At 33.8% G+C, this 15944-nt stretch overlaps 1 protein-coding gene across 1 annotated transcript in view; it reads left to right on the plus strand.

Moving 5' to 3' along the window:
- The window catches only part of LOC138713914 (E3 ubiquitin-protein ligase AMFR-like), a 234993-nt gene that overhangs the window by 19894 nt on the left and 199155 nt on the right, over positions 1 to 15944 (plus strand). The gene's annotated exons all lie outside the window — the stretch shown is intronic.

Consider the following 15944-nt stretch of genomic DNA (forward strand, 5'->3'; position numbering starts at 1 on the left):
CCTGGTTGGAGAACAGTACAGGGTGTGAAATGTTTTTCTGTCACTGTCATGGTTTACCCAGAAAAAAAAAATTGTGAGTCTAACGTTTTTGGAAAAGAGAATACACAGTCATTATTTAGGCTACTTTGCCCGGTAGGTACGCTGTCACTCTGTTGTGTATTGGTATGTGTTGGATACAAGATCATTGGCAACAACATTTATGGTCAGTCAAATGTAAACAAATATAATTAAACTACTGTCAATCTTAAAAACATGGTACTTCAAAATTAAAAATAAAATTTTAAGAAATATTTAAATGTTACTAGACATTTTGTGCAGTAGATCGATATGTACTGCTATATAATTTTGACAGCTCATATCGTTTACACCCTGTGTATGTACTATGAAAAGAATTACCACGCTTCGCTGTCCTCATAATATATTTAGACCAATTTCACGAAGACTTCATTCATAGCGTGCGTATTGTGTGGGCGCGCGTGCCTGCGTAGGCGCATTGCATGCGTGTGGGTACGCATATGTGCATGGGTGGTGGCTAAGCACGATAAATTCATTACTTCGTGTAAGAATAATTTATGACCCGTTTTCAAGGTGGACGCCCTTTGACTCGCTCCACCATTGATTGAGATTTGTGAATCAATGTTACGGTTGTCTTCGGTGGTCACGCGGTTACGTTCTCGTCGTACGATCCGAGGTTGCGGGTTCAGACCTCACCGAAGGTGATAAAATCCTTAGCTTGGCTTAGAGAGCGAAGCTGTTACAGGTTGACGGCACGTAGAGGAATCCTCTGCCTGATAGAGGCTCCAGGCAAAATTCGACGGCCATTTCATGCCTGAGTTGAATTTCGACTCTCTAATTCGATGGAGAAAGTCCATGACCCTGTCAGGAATGGAACTCACCATCTTCCGGCTTGCAGTGCAACGCCTTAACCGCTACGTTTCCGCGACCTGTCCTCATCTGGCAGAATAACAAAGCGTTAACATAATCAAGTGAATGAGTGAACAAATGAATAATTAAATAAATAAATAAATAAATGAGTAAACAAATAATTAAGCAAATCAATACATAAGTAAATAAATAAGTATATGAGTAAGTAGATTAATAAGTAAACGAATAAATAATGAAACAAATAAATACATAAGTAAATAAATAAGTATATGAGTAAGTAGATTAATAAGTAAACGAATAAATAATGAAACAAATAAATACGTAAGTAAATAAATAGGTATATGAGTAAGTAGATAAATAAGTAAACGAATAAATAATTAAACAAATAAATACATAAGTAATAAATAAGTATATGAATAAGTAGATTAATAAGTAAACGAATAAATAATGAAACAAATAAATACATAAGTAAATAAATAAGTATATGAGTAGATTAATAAGTAAACGAATAAATAATGAAACAAATAAATACATAAGTAAATAAAGAAGTATATGAGTAAGTAGATTAATAAGTAAACGAATAAATAATGAAACAAATAAATACATAAGTAAATAAATAAGTATATGAGTAAGTAGATTAATAAGTAAACGAATAAATAATGAAACAAATAAATACGTAAGTAAATAAATAGGTATATGAGTAAGTAGATAAATAAGTAAACGAATAAATAATTAAACAAATAAATACATAAGTAATAAATAAGTATATGAGTAGATTAATAAGTAAACGAATAAATAATGAAACAAATAAATACATAAGTAAATAAAGAAGTATATGAGTAAGTAGATTAATAAGTAAACGAATAAATAATGAAACAAATAAATACATAAGTAAATAAATAAGTATATGAGTAAGTAGATTAATAAGTAAACGAATAAATAATGAAACAAATAAATACGTAAGTAAATAAATAGGTATATGAGTAAGTAGATAAATAAGTAAACGAATAAATAATTAAACAAATAAATACATAAGTAATAAATAAGTATATGAGTAAGTAGATGAATAAGTATCTAAATAAATAAATAAATAATTAAACAAATAAAAACATAAATAAGTAATTAAATTTATAAGTAGATGAATAAGTATATAAATAAATATTTAAACAAATAAATACATAAGTAAATAAATAAGTATATGAGTAAGTAGATTAATAAGTAAACGAATAAATAATGAAACAAATAAATACATAAGTAAATAAATAAGTATATGAGTAAGTAGATTAATAAGTAAACGAATAAATAATGAAACAAATAAATACATAAGTAAATAAATAAGTATATGAGTAAGTAGATTAATAAGTAAACGAATAAATAATTAAACAAATAAATACATAAGTAATAAATAAGTATATGAGTAAGTAGATGAATAAGTATCTAAATAAATAAATAAATAATTAAACAAATAAATACATAAATAAATAATTAAATTTATAAGTAGATAAATAAGTATATAAATAAATATTTAAACAAATAAATACATAAGTAAATAAATAAGTATATGAATAAGTAGATTAATAAGTAAACGAATAAATAATGAAACAAATAAATACATAAGTAAATAAATAAGTATATGAGTAAGTAGATTAATAAGTAAACGAATAAATAATGAAACAAATAAATACATAAGTAAATAAATAAGTATATGAGTAAGTAGATTAATAAGTAAACGAATAAATAATGAAACAAATAAATACATAAGTAAATAAATAAGTATATGAGTAAGTAGATAAATAAGTAAACGAATAAATAATTAAACAAATAAATACATAAGTAATAAATAAGTATATGAGTAAGTAGATGAATAAGTATCTAAGTAAATAAATAAATAATTAAACAAATAAATACATAAATAAATAATTAAATTTATAAGTAGATGAATAAGTAAATAAATAAATATTTAAACAAATAAATACATAAGTAAATAAATAAATATATGAGTAAGTAGATGAATAAGTAAATAAATAAATAATAATTAATAACAATTAATATTATATAATATAATAAATATGTAAATAAATAAATGAATAAATGACTATGTAAATAAGTAAAAAATGTAAAAATAATTAAATGAATGAATAGATGGATTTTCGTGCACTATCAAATCTTAAAATATGCATGCAGTCATACATTATCATATGCCTTATATGCACAAAACAGTAAAAATATGCACTATCAAAATTGAGTTCTACATTGTTATATTTTTATTTTATTTTGAAACAACGTACTAAAACTAATTTCTGACAATTTTGTTCACTTAGGCTCATGTTTTATCTGAAGAACGTTCTTGAACACAGAAAATTATCTTTCTACGTCACAAGTCCACACCTGTGGAGTAACGGTCAGCGCGTCTGGCCGCGAAACCAGGTGGCCCGGGTTCGAATCCCGGTCGGGGCAAGTTACCTGGTTGAGGTTTTTCCCGGGGTTTTCCCTCAACCCAATACGAGCAAATGCTGGGTAACTTTCGGTGCTGGACCTCGGACTCATTTCACCGGCATTATCACCTTCATTTCATTCAGACGCTAAATAACCTAGATGTTGATACAGCGTCGTAAAATAACCCAAAAGAAATCTACGTCACAAGAAGTGAGAGTTGCTCACTTAAGGGGACACTCAACTTAAAAATTGCAGAAAAAGTGTCATAGAAATGAAAAATTAAATTTCTACACTAATTTACGTGACAGAACTAAATCAATACGCAGAATTCTTCCCCTATTCATTGAGAAGTCACAGTCAAGTGCACAAAGCAAAAAAAAAAAATAAAAAATAATTAAAAGTGATATTTCAATTAATGATTGATTAAAAATTGAAATATTTTTTATTTTGAAAAGTGGATCTAATGAGCTGAGATTTTACATGTTACTTTCCATGTGTATATTAAACTTTTTGTCCAAATTTGAAAAAGATTGGTCAAATAGGAAAAAAGTTCCAAAATATAGTTGAGTGTCCCCTTAAGCGAAGAAATTTAGGACAAAGTGAGGTCGAATTGTAGGTCTTTTGCATTTCCGTATGACCATGACCCCATCGGGAATCGAACCTGCGACCTTCTGATTTTGCAGCGTTACGTCTAAACTGCGCCCCAAAATACACAGGTACTTAATATCAAGGAAACCTCACATTGCAGTTAAGTTTACAAGGGTCTGAATTATTTAATCTCTTAACTACGTATGTAATATAACATATTTTGCATCACTTAGAGCCATATGGGATTTATTACGCATTTTTATATACTTATTTTTAGAGCACGAATAGGTTTCTAGAAGCACAGCCTTTCTTGGTTTATTTTTATCTATTTGTTTACTTCGTTGATTCTGGCAGGCCTCGGCAGACAGACTACATTCACGAATACGAGAATCACTTGACATTTTGTACTTCATATGCATTGGCCCGTGGCTGATACCGAAATAAAGGTTCACGTGACACTTACACGGATAATAGAATATATACATGAATAATATTATGTGAAAAATATAAAAAAAAATATCACTAGTTCGGTATCGGTGTGAAAACATCGACTGATATTCCTTTAATCCAGGGTTGCAGAAATTTTCTCTCGTTTGCAGAGCCAGTCCAAAAATTTAGGAGCCAGCAAGGATCCCACCAACGTGATACCTATAAGTAATCGAGTTGCTACTTGTTTCAGACCTTGGTATTACTTTTGCTAAACATTTAAATAGTCAGAAATGTTAAGATGTATCGCGTATAGAGATAGGAACGGTAATTTCTAGTGTCAGCTTCATTTTATAAAGTCATTTACAGGGTGTAACTAAAATGTATGTATTATATGAACATTGATCCGAAAACGCTTTATTTCCTTTTTACAAACATTTTTCTACAGTTCTGCGCAAATTGTACGATGCGGTACATTATGGAAAATATAGTATATCACATGGAAATGTCAATGTTTGGGCCGGGCATTGTTGGTGACGTTTTGGTGATACCTCATGTTCTTCCACTCAGCCTCAACAGAGAATACAGTGTTCTTGCTTGTTCTGTTACACCATGTGCCATAAGCAATATGACGAAACACGCACTTCATGCACGATGGAGTTTCTGCTCATTTCAGGGTCAATATTGATCGATTTCTAATCAAAGGTTCCGTGACACATGGATACGTAGAGAGGGACCAATTCCTTGGCCTCCATGCTCTCCGGACCTAAACCCACAAGACTTTTATTCGTGGGGTCATTTAAAAGAGCTTATGTATGGAACCCTGGTGTAAGTTGAAGAGAGTCTTCGAGCCTGTATTTTGGAAGACGAGGCAATACAACATTCTCCAAGGACACATCTATGCGATGATGGGTTGATGCATGTATCCGTGCAAACAAGAGCCTTTTGAGCACTTCCTGTAAGACAGATTTCCATGTGGTATATTTTTTTTTACTTCATAATTACCGCATCATACAATGCAAGCAGAGTTGTAGAGAAAGGGCTATAACAAGGAAATAAAGCGTTTACGGACGAATTTTCATAGAATATTTTGTCGTGCTCTATATGATAGGAATATGCCTGTAAAGTTTTGACAGACATTTTAGTTACACCCTGTATAATAATTATATCTTTCTTGCATGGTTGTTTGTGATCATGCACGTGCCTTGTGGTTTTGCTACTAAAAGCCTCTAGTCCACAGCCACTCACAGAATTTAATTCCTTTATTGCAGGTCCATTTATATGACGCAAAATCAAATTAGCCTACATAAAATGTTTGTTGCATATGTCCCTAAAGTTTTCACATACATTTTAGTTACACCCTGTATAATAATGATTAACTAATTCTTGCATGATCGTTTGTCCTTTGTGGTCTTGCTACTAAAAAGCACTAGTCCACAATCACTCACAGAATTGAATTCCTTTATTGCACGTCCATTCATATAATCAAATTACATAAAATGTTTGTTGAATATGCCTCTAAAGTTTTAACATACATTTTAGTTACACCCTGTGTAGTAATTCTTGCATGGTCGTTTGTGATCATGGACGTGCCTTGTGGTCTTGCTACTAAAAACCACTAGTCCACAGTTACTCACAGAATTTAATCCCTTTATTTTAGATCCTTTCATATTACACATAATAACCAGGGAACGGATTTATATGGACTAAAAATATATGAAATATGTAAATATATATGTAGTTATTTTTACCAAAATATGGAATTAAATATGGATTTTTACCAAAATATGGAATTAAATATGGACTTAAAATTATAAAAAAATGACTATGTACGTTAAATATTGGTACATTTTAATCAAACTAAACAAAAAATATAATGGACGTACCTTATCTTCCAATGTAGTTTCAACAAAACACAATTTTTATTGTCTGTTACCATAACAATAGGTTACAAACATTTCTTTCAAGTGCTGAAAAGTGAATCTTCTTCTATTGTCTCTGAGGATAGATTTATACTGACTAAAAGAGCGTTCGACGTCACAAGAAGTAACTGGTACATAATTCAATTTCACAATGTCTGCTGGGGATAAGTCCAAGTTAATCTTCACTGTTGATTCACCACTCATCACAGCAACAACCTTTTGTAGTTCTTCATATCCAGGGTTTTTTGAAAGTACAGTGTCCACCTTAGCTCTTACTGCATCTGCAACTTTACCTCTACCACGATTCAGTTGTTCCACAGTACTATTTATAATTTCAAAACTTTCAGATAGTGAAAGGTGCCTATTTTGGAGACTTTTGAGCGTTTTTATGATGCATGAAAATGTATGCTGAATGTGAGCTAAGTCATTCTTCACACTTATGTCACAGGTAACTGTTTTCGCAGTATCAATTGAGACTGCATCTTCAGAGTCCAATGCAAGGAGAACATTGTTAATAGAGTCTATATGTTCGGCATAATATTCAACTGCTTCTAGCCATGTACCCCATCTAGTTAAAATTGGCTTTGGTGGCAATGGAATTTCAGGGTACATTTCTTTCAACACGTTAACTCTACTGGGAGCTTTGAGAAATACTTTTTTCACTGATGAAATCAACAAATCTACTTTAGGGAAATTGTCTCTGACCACTTCTGCCACACGATGAAATGCATGCGCCACACAAGTAAAATGAGTCAATTTAGGATATACAACAGATAATGCTTGTCCAGCTTTGACCATATAAGGGGCAGCATCGCTAATAAAGAATAACACATTATCGTACATAATACCCTTTGGCCACAGGATACCCATAGCTTCGTTGAACAGTTTAACTATAGTTTTGTTATTGCACTTTTCTAGAACATCACAATGTAAAAGAATTCGTTCAGAATATTGTTCACTTAACAAACCGATAACTACATTACCAACAAGTCTACCTTCTTTGTCGGGAGTCTCATCAATGGAAACCCAAATTGAACTATCTTTAATTTCATCTCTTATCTTCTGTATTGTCTCATCGTAGATGGATGGAGCATACGTCTTCCTAAGTGTTGACTCATCCGGGATTGTATGTTGAGTATATTTTTCAAGGAATTCCCTGAAGACCTTATTCTTTAGTTTGTAGAGAGGAATATCAGCAGAGATGAGAGAACGGCACAGGTCGATGTTAAACTCAGATCTTACATTCGATGTTGTTGGTTGTGTTAAAAACAATTGTCTCTGCTTGGAATTTAGTTGTTTGTTGGCCTGATGTTTACTAGTTGTAATGTGTTGTTGCACCAGGAACTTTTGTGTAGATGATACTGCACACTGACACAAATTACAAAATAATATTTTATTGTCAGTTGATAAACCATCTTCTTTAAATTCTGAAATGTAACTTGTTAGTTTTGATTTTAAATTGACTGAATGACGTACTTTTGGCATATTTACCGTCTTTATAGTATGATTTACAAAACTGAACCTATGTGTACTCTGACTGGCATTTAACTGTTGAGCTGCACAACTGAAGTCTGTTAAAAATTTTAAATTAAATTAATACAGTTTTGTAACTTACTTTCCCATTGTTGATAGGACTGCTAATTTTCAAATAACTCTGATGTTAAAGGGATTACTGAACATGTGTTTAAATCTCTATTGTTGAAATGTATTTTTAAAAGTTAATGGAATTTTGTTTTGTTTTATTGTTAAACCTAATATAATATGGACTGTTTTATATGAAATATGGAAAATATATGGAAATTAACGAAAATATGTACTAAACTCTAAAATATGGAAAAATATGGAAAATAAAAGTAGGATTTTTCAACCCTACACATTGTGAAACATAAAGATAATGCAAAATATAAATTATATTAGCTTTATAAGTAAATATGTATTTACATATAAATCCTTTCCCTGATAATAACATTACATAAAATGTTTCTTGAATATGCCTATAAAGTTTTAACATACATTTTAGTTACATCCTGTATAATGATTAACTATTTCTTGCATGGTCGTTTGTGATCATGGACATGCCTTGTGGTCTTGCTACTAAAAAGCACTAGTCCACAGTTACTCAAAGAATTCAATTCCTTTATTTCAGATCCATTCATATTACGCAGATTAAAATTACATAAAATGTTTGTTGAATATGCCTCTAAAGTGTTGACACACATTTTAGTTACATTCTGTATAATAATGATTAACTAATTCTTGCATGATCGTTTGTGATCGTGGACGTGCTTTGTGGTCTTGCTACTAAAAAGCACTAGTCCACAGTTCTCACAGAATTTAATTCCTTTATTTCAGGTCCATTCATCTTACACAGAGTCAAATTACATAAAATGTTTCTTGAATATGCCGCTAAAGTTTTGACATTTTAGTTACACCCTGTATAGTAATGATTAATTCTTGCATGGCCGTTTGTGATCATGGACGTACCTTGTGGTGTTGCTACTAGAAAGCACTAGTCCACAGTTACTCACAGAATTTAATTTCTTTATTGCAGGTCGATTGATATTACACATAAATTATATCAAATGTTTGTTTCTAGGCCTATTGACGATATGACTGTCTTTTATGAGATTCATCTCGCTGAATCCTCATTCATGCAGTGCTGATTATTTTCGAGAAGATAGTGGCGTGGATTTGAGTTTTTTCGGTGACGTATTGATGTCAAGGTGCTTTTGCTGTAGATTTACGAATACGAGAACAATGAAAGAAAAACGAAATTGGGTACACACCTGTGGAGTAACGGCTAGCGCGTCTGGCCGCGAAACCAGGTGGCTCGGGTTCGATTCCCGGTCGGGGCAAGTTACCTGGTTGAGGTTTTTTCCGGGGTTTTCCCTCAACCCAATATGAGCAAATGCTGGGTAACTTTAGGTGCTGGACCCCGGACTCATTTTACCGGCATTATCACCTTCATCTCATTCAAACGCTAAATAACCTAAGATGTTGATAAAGCGTCGTAAAATAACCTACTGAAAAAAAAAAAACGAAATTGGGCGAAACTTTGTCGTCGGGGATTTCTGTACCTCTGCTTTAATATTGATTACAAATCTTCCATATCAATCCTAGACGTTCAGTATTATTGGTAGTATTTAGCTATCGACAATAGTATCTAAATTCTTTATTTTGAAAGGTTTTCCTTAACCTCATTAACTTTAGCTTAGTCACGTATCGTCTGTAAACTGTGGCCATGGTGAAATTTTGGGAAGTTGTTATGTAAGTTTTTACCTAAGGAACAGAATCGAAAATAAAAGCAAAATACCTCAGTTGTCATGTGTTGTCGTCCGTGCTATTGGCCTTATATTGTAAACAACAACGAGACTGTCACGTTGCCAAGCAGTTTCACTACTAATAGTTGGGCATCAGAAGCTTCAGTACTTGCCAAAATGTTTTTCTTAGCAAATGTTAATAGATTTAATATATAGTAACATAACATACCTGAATAACAGATCATCATGAATCCATGACCATCCTCACAGGTTGTCGTGAATATGAGGAAGTGACGTCGGTGTTATGTTTCCATGGTTACCAAGTATCTTTGCGGTTATGTTTATGTTCCCATCGTGAATGTTCTTGATTTTACCGTAACGTTTACATTTTTAAGTTAACGCTTACGTTATGTTTAATTTTCATTGTGAATGAGCCTTTATGCTTGACCGTGCCTAAATGTAGTAATTATACACCTAGTAGTAACCCTTTAATGCACCTCATTAAAGTACACCTATTCATTATAGTTCAGTTGTTCAGCCAATCAGAAATCACCATTGTAGCATTATAAAAGCGCAAGTATCGATTATTCTCGGATATGCAATCGAAAGACAACTGGCGAAACGTCACGGAGGCTGGAAATCCAATACTGTCGCAGAAGGTTATGTTCTGTTACTATAATAATTAGCGTTAATTGTAAATAATATTCAAATAAATTCAATTTGTCATCTCGTTTTTCAATTGTAAATCATTTTCCAGGTTATATCAAGACTAATGTTCATGTTGTTCTCTAGATTATATCAAGGTCAATGACATTCGTTCCTCGGAAAAAATCAATACTTTCGCGTCTGCGCACATCACACAATTTAGAAGGTCAGTTCCGCTCCTCACTTAGATATCCATAACATGAATACTTATGAAAACTTTCAAGTTAGAAATATGGTCGAGCATAAAAAGTCGTATGAAACTTGCCTATAATGGTAGTAATTAAGACGCGAGTATGAAAATTATGAAACTCGCTTGCGCTCGTTTCATAAACATACTCGCGTCTTAATTACTACCATTATAGGCCTCGTTGCATAATGTACTATTATGCAATTACATGTCTGAAGTATATCTTTTTTATTCTGTAAAAATTATCATTATATTATCTGAAATAAATCTTTTGTTTTCTGTAAAAATTGTCATATTTTCTGAAATAAATCTTTTGTATCCTGTAAAAGTTGTCATGTTTTCGAAATAGTACTCAGAACTGAAAATAATAGCACTCGAAAGAAGTGGAAAACTGTATTCGGAAAAATGTAATTCGGAATTAAATCGCATTCGGAACAGTGCTTTTGGAAAAATGGGCCCCTTCCCTTCTACCATCTCTAAATAACATTCACCTGGATAGGGAGTGAATTATGCTTTGTACCTTTTAGAAAAAGTTTCATTCAAATCAATTTGTTTTACGTTATCACCAGGCTTCGAGACTTTGGACCCGATACAATAAGTTTACTGTGCATGCACTATAGGCTGTTGACTCGCTGCAGGTAGATAGAGATGTGTTGAGGTAACAACGTTGCTATTTAGAGTAGAGTACGGTAGTATGGGGAAACACACACATATGTACATTCTGAAAGTAAATATACATTACACAATGACAATTTCAAAAGAATGTGAAAAGCATTTATTCTCCTGTCTTTTATAAGCACTTGTGTTTAATTATACACAGTGTTAATGGTGGAAATAAGCATGTAGCAATTTTAATTTTTTCATTTATCCTATTGGTCGTCTTTAGGAAGTGCAGTTACAGTACCGAATTGCAATTTAGGCCTACCTACTACAAGATACATTCTCAGTGTCTCAAACGTAAATATTTTTCCGTTACCTGCCAAAGTTTGTACTGTAGAAAGCTGCGCTCTACGTCGCATGACGTTATAGGAGCAAAACGAAAAAACCTAACATCATTGCAGTCTCTAAGAGACAGTCCTTTATTCTCGGGTGACTCTATGTCCACTAATTTGCTGTTTATGTTACACAATGTTCCATATCCGTTATTTTTACATAAAATTGATTTCCACTTCTGTTTCACACGTTCAGTAACCGGTGTACTTGGTGTCTCATTAATTCTCTGCATCATTTTCCAAATTAATTTGAGGGCTTCCGGCATCTCTTGCTCTGACTTTTCTAACCGTGTAATAGTTTCAGACACAGTTTGAAAATGGGTTTGTATGAAAACCAAATTATTCGTCAGAACCTTCAAATCCAGAGCGTTTTCCTTTGCGTATTTGTTGGCATTCATTCTACAGTACCCCCACCCACTGTACGCTTCACCACTATACTCAGTACGCCGTTATGTGGATTTCCCACTGAACTGCTCTATCGGGTCCGAAGTCTCGAAGCCTGGTCATCACATGATTTAAAACGGAAACGTTTCATTTGCACACGGTTACCGTAGAAAATATAAAGTTTTTCTTACCTTAGTATCACAGTAAAAAATACCCTAAAATAAATATCACAAGTGTCTGTGTAACTTGTGAACGATTCCTGTATCCTGGTATTGGACGTTGGTGGAGTCGCTTACCTTGAAACATTACGAGATTAAATATCAGCTGAGGGATTTTCCAGAAGCTGTTTACCACTCCATCAACGAGCCGACGACAAATCGACTTGTGTGGTATCCAACCTCTGGGTAGGCTAGCCCACACTGAGACAAACTGCTCTAGGCTACTCGATACAAAATGATTTGTTGCTGTTCAAACATCTTCAATACACACTGCAGCAAACTCATTACAAACACACAGTTGCTGTGAACCTTCAAATTAAAGTTGTAAATAGCCGGGCGCTTTTATTTTCATACTCTGCACCAGACTTCATCTGAAATGTAGCTCATAAAAAAGCTAACTTTGTTACAGTACATCATACTAATTAGTTTTGTTCCTATAAATTAATACAGGGACATCATTTTATTTTACCTCAATTTTTATTGTACCTGAGTTTTTTAATGTACTTCACTCCCACCCCTTCTACTAATGAAGTTCAGCCGTCCTTCACACAGATCCAAGACCGCATATACAGACATAGTAGCCTTACGGTCATAGTAAACAGCACGTTCCAAAAATATGTTCGCGTTTTCCAGTGACGAAAGAGCTTTCAATATTGAATCATTTTCGCACAGGTATTGTCGTCCATTTGCCTACTTCGTATCCCGGTTTCCCCCACCTGCTTTTATTCGCCAGCTAGTGGCTGGGCTGTCTTAGCTCTTTTCTGAGAACATTAATTTCTGTTAGGAAATGGACGTCTACGTAATATTATACAACTGTTTAAAATAACTTAAATAAAAGGGCCTCGTTAAGTAATTAACTGTCACGTGATTTCCTCCCTTTCTACGACCCTACGATATAACCACTTGGACGGACAGTAGATAGTGTGTTTGAGTAATTTTATCTTTTCGGATTGGGCAGAAGTGAAGATTGAATTTACAGTACGTAAGTTAATCTTTCATATAGTATGTACATAATTATTTCAACGTGAGTTTCTAGTACGAAGGACGAAACTGTTAATTGGAATTAGATGCAATAGTTTATAGTGCGATAATATGCACATTAGAACTGAAGCCTGTACCGATATGAACGGCAACCATTTTCAAAAATGTGTTTAAATATCCACATTATGATTATTTTTCAATTTAACTGCATTCTCTATATTGTACGCTAATCTGCTGTAGACAGTATAATATACACTGCATAATGAATACGTCCGAATGGATAGTTCAGTTCGTGAGTAAAAACACTCATTGTTAATACTGTAGTGTATTTTCATTAAACAAAAACCTAATGAAAATGATCAAACTCAAAATCGCGATAGTTTCTAGTTTACGTAAATGGATGAACTACTTTTCTTCCCTCCTATACCTAGTAAAGTGATTTGTTTGTGTATTACGCCAATATCATCGAACTCCAGTTGTGGAAGGGGGTAGCAAACGGCGTTGATCCAAAAGTAGAGCCAGGTTAATATTAAAAATGTTAGTAAAAATAAAATTATGTCCCTGTACAATAATGCTTTTTATTAGCTTATAGGACTTACTGACTTTTAGAGGTTCATTGCCGCCCTCACATAAGCCCGCTATCGGTCCCTATCCTGAGCAAGATTAATCCAGTCTCTACCATCATATCCCACCTCCCTCAAATCCATTTTAATATTATCCTCCCAACTACGTATCGGCCTCCCCAAAGGTCTTTTTTCCACCGGCCTCCCAAGTACAGCTGGCGCCAGCGTTTTTGGCGTGTGTCCTAGAGTACAGTGCCCAGTTTGTGAGCATTTTGCTAGTGCAGCTGAGAATGGTACCACTTCCTATACACGTCACATCAGCCATTTGTCAAACACAGTTGTCAGACTGACTGCTGCAAAGGTAAAACACTCGTACTTAACGTTCACATTACTTATTTCACACACCAAAAACGGTGACATGGACTGTAACACTATATGCATTTCTGGATTCGTCCATACGTGCTACATGCCCTGTCCATCTCAAACGTCTGGATTTAATGTTGCTAATTATGTCAGGTTAAAAATACAATGCGTGGAGTTATGCGTTGTGTAACTTTTTCCATTATCCTGTAACTTCATCCCTCTTAACCCCAAATATTTTCCTAAGAACTTTATTCTCGAACACCCTTAACCTCTGTTCTTCTCTCAAAGTGAGAGTCCAAGTTTCACAACCATACGGAACAACCGGTAATATAAGTGTTTTAAATTGCTACTTGGGTCCTTTTTGAGTAGACGTTTCAATTGTAAAAATATACGTATCTGATAGTAAGAATGCAAGAAAACGAATCTATAATCGACGTAGAAAACCCATTTTATCCCCTTTGGATTGCTTATTATTGCGTATTTGAAACAACTTTAATATATACTGTAGTAAACAAATCAAATGCTTTTGGATTTTGGCTGCTGCAAACAAGTAGACATGAAACAACTCCCGGCTATCTCTTTCTGCTTGGAACAAACAAAACGTTTCGTGTTCACTTGACAGACTCTAAAGGCCGATTCACAATGAAAATTAAACATAACCGTAACAAACACAAGTTTGCGGCCAGGCTACCAAATGGGATCATTCACAATGATTCACATAAACACTGACATTAACATTGGCGTCAGACGTTAACATGAAAGTTTGCAAACTCCAAATTTTCATGCTTATGGTTACGTGATTTGCAAACAGAACACAATCGTGGAGCGCTGAAGTATACGACAGAATATGAGGAAATGGTGTCGTTGTTATATTTCCATGGTTACCAAGTATGTGTGCTGTTATGTTTATGTTCCCGTCGTGAATGATGGTATGATTTCTTGGTTTTTACCGTAAAGTTTACATCATACTTGGGCATCGTGCCTCACTTGAGAATTTGTGCCTCACTGACCTTCACAGAGCTTATCGCTCTGAGTGACATCTTCACAGTCCCCGTTCCTCCCTCACGCAGCTTCTAGGCGTGGGCAGGTTCTATATCAGTTTCATAAGCAATATCAGTGGTGGCATAATGGCATTATCAAAGCAGTGTGTACGCGTTAGAAAACGATTATTTCATGAGAAATGGGAGGAAGAGTTTTTTTGCTGTTTAGAAGGGGAGAACATACGATGTAATTTATGCTCGAAAATCCTATTAGGCATTAATAAATTTAATATACAACGACATTACTCCTTACGTCATAAAGAACATGCTGAATTAGAAGGTAAGACAAATTAAATGTTATTTTGCGTACTATTCCGAAGATAATTTATGATGTTAACATTTGCATAGTATACTACATACGACATTATACCTTAAACATGTTGCATTAAAAGGTACGAGGAATTAAATGTTGTTTGTACGTATTATTTCCAAAAGAAATTTATATAAAAAATATCAAATGTGCATAGAAAACGAAATATGATTTTCTGAAATTATTTTAGGTCTAGAACTTGCAAATCTATTAAGTAATCTTGATAAACGCCAGAGTTTTCGAGAGTCTCACGTTAACCAAGCGCTTTCCTAATAATTCGCCACTGACCGCCTTAGCGATTACGATAAGGTGACGCAGGTCACAGCAGTTTATATTTCCCATCCTACTCTGCAGTCTCCTCTGCTAGTAAACAAACTATTTCAAATTGAGTGCCTCACGTAACCGATAATTGTGCCCATGTATGGTTTACATTCTTAAGTTAACGCTTACGTTATGTTTAATTTTCATCGTGAATGAGCCTTAACTTGCGTATCAGGGCGTTGTTGGTTGTAGCAAACCGTCTGAGTCAGTTTCAATCGGCCAGAAACAGTTTTGTTCGCCTCATTGTAGGCCTAGACAACACAAGACGTCATACGGACAATTGACAAAGTTGCAAGGTGGGATTGGAACCCACAAACCTGAATTTTGTGAAGTATTGAACATTAGTTTGGTACACGACGACAA

This window comes from Periplaneta americana, chromosome 14, assembly GCF_040183065.1.
Source record: "Periplaneta americana isolate PAMFEO1 chromosome 14, P.americana_PAMFEO1_priV1, whole genome shotgun sequence".
NCBI lineage: Eukaryota > Metazoa > Arthropoda > Insecta > Blattodea > Blattidae > Periplaneta > Periplaneta americana.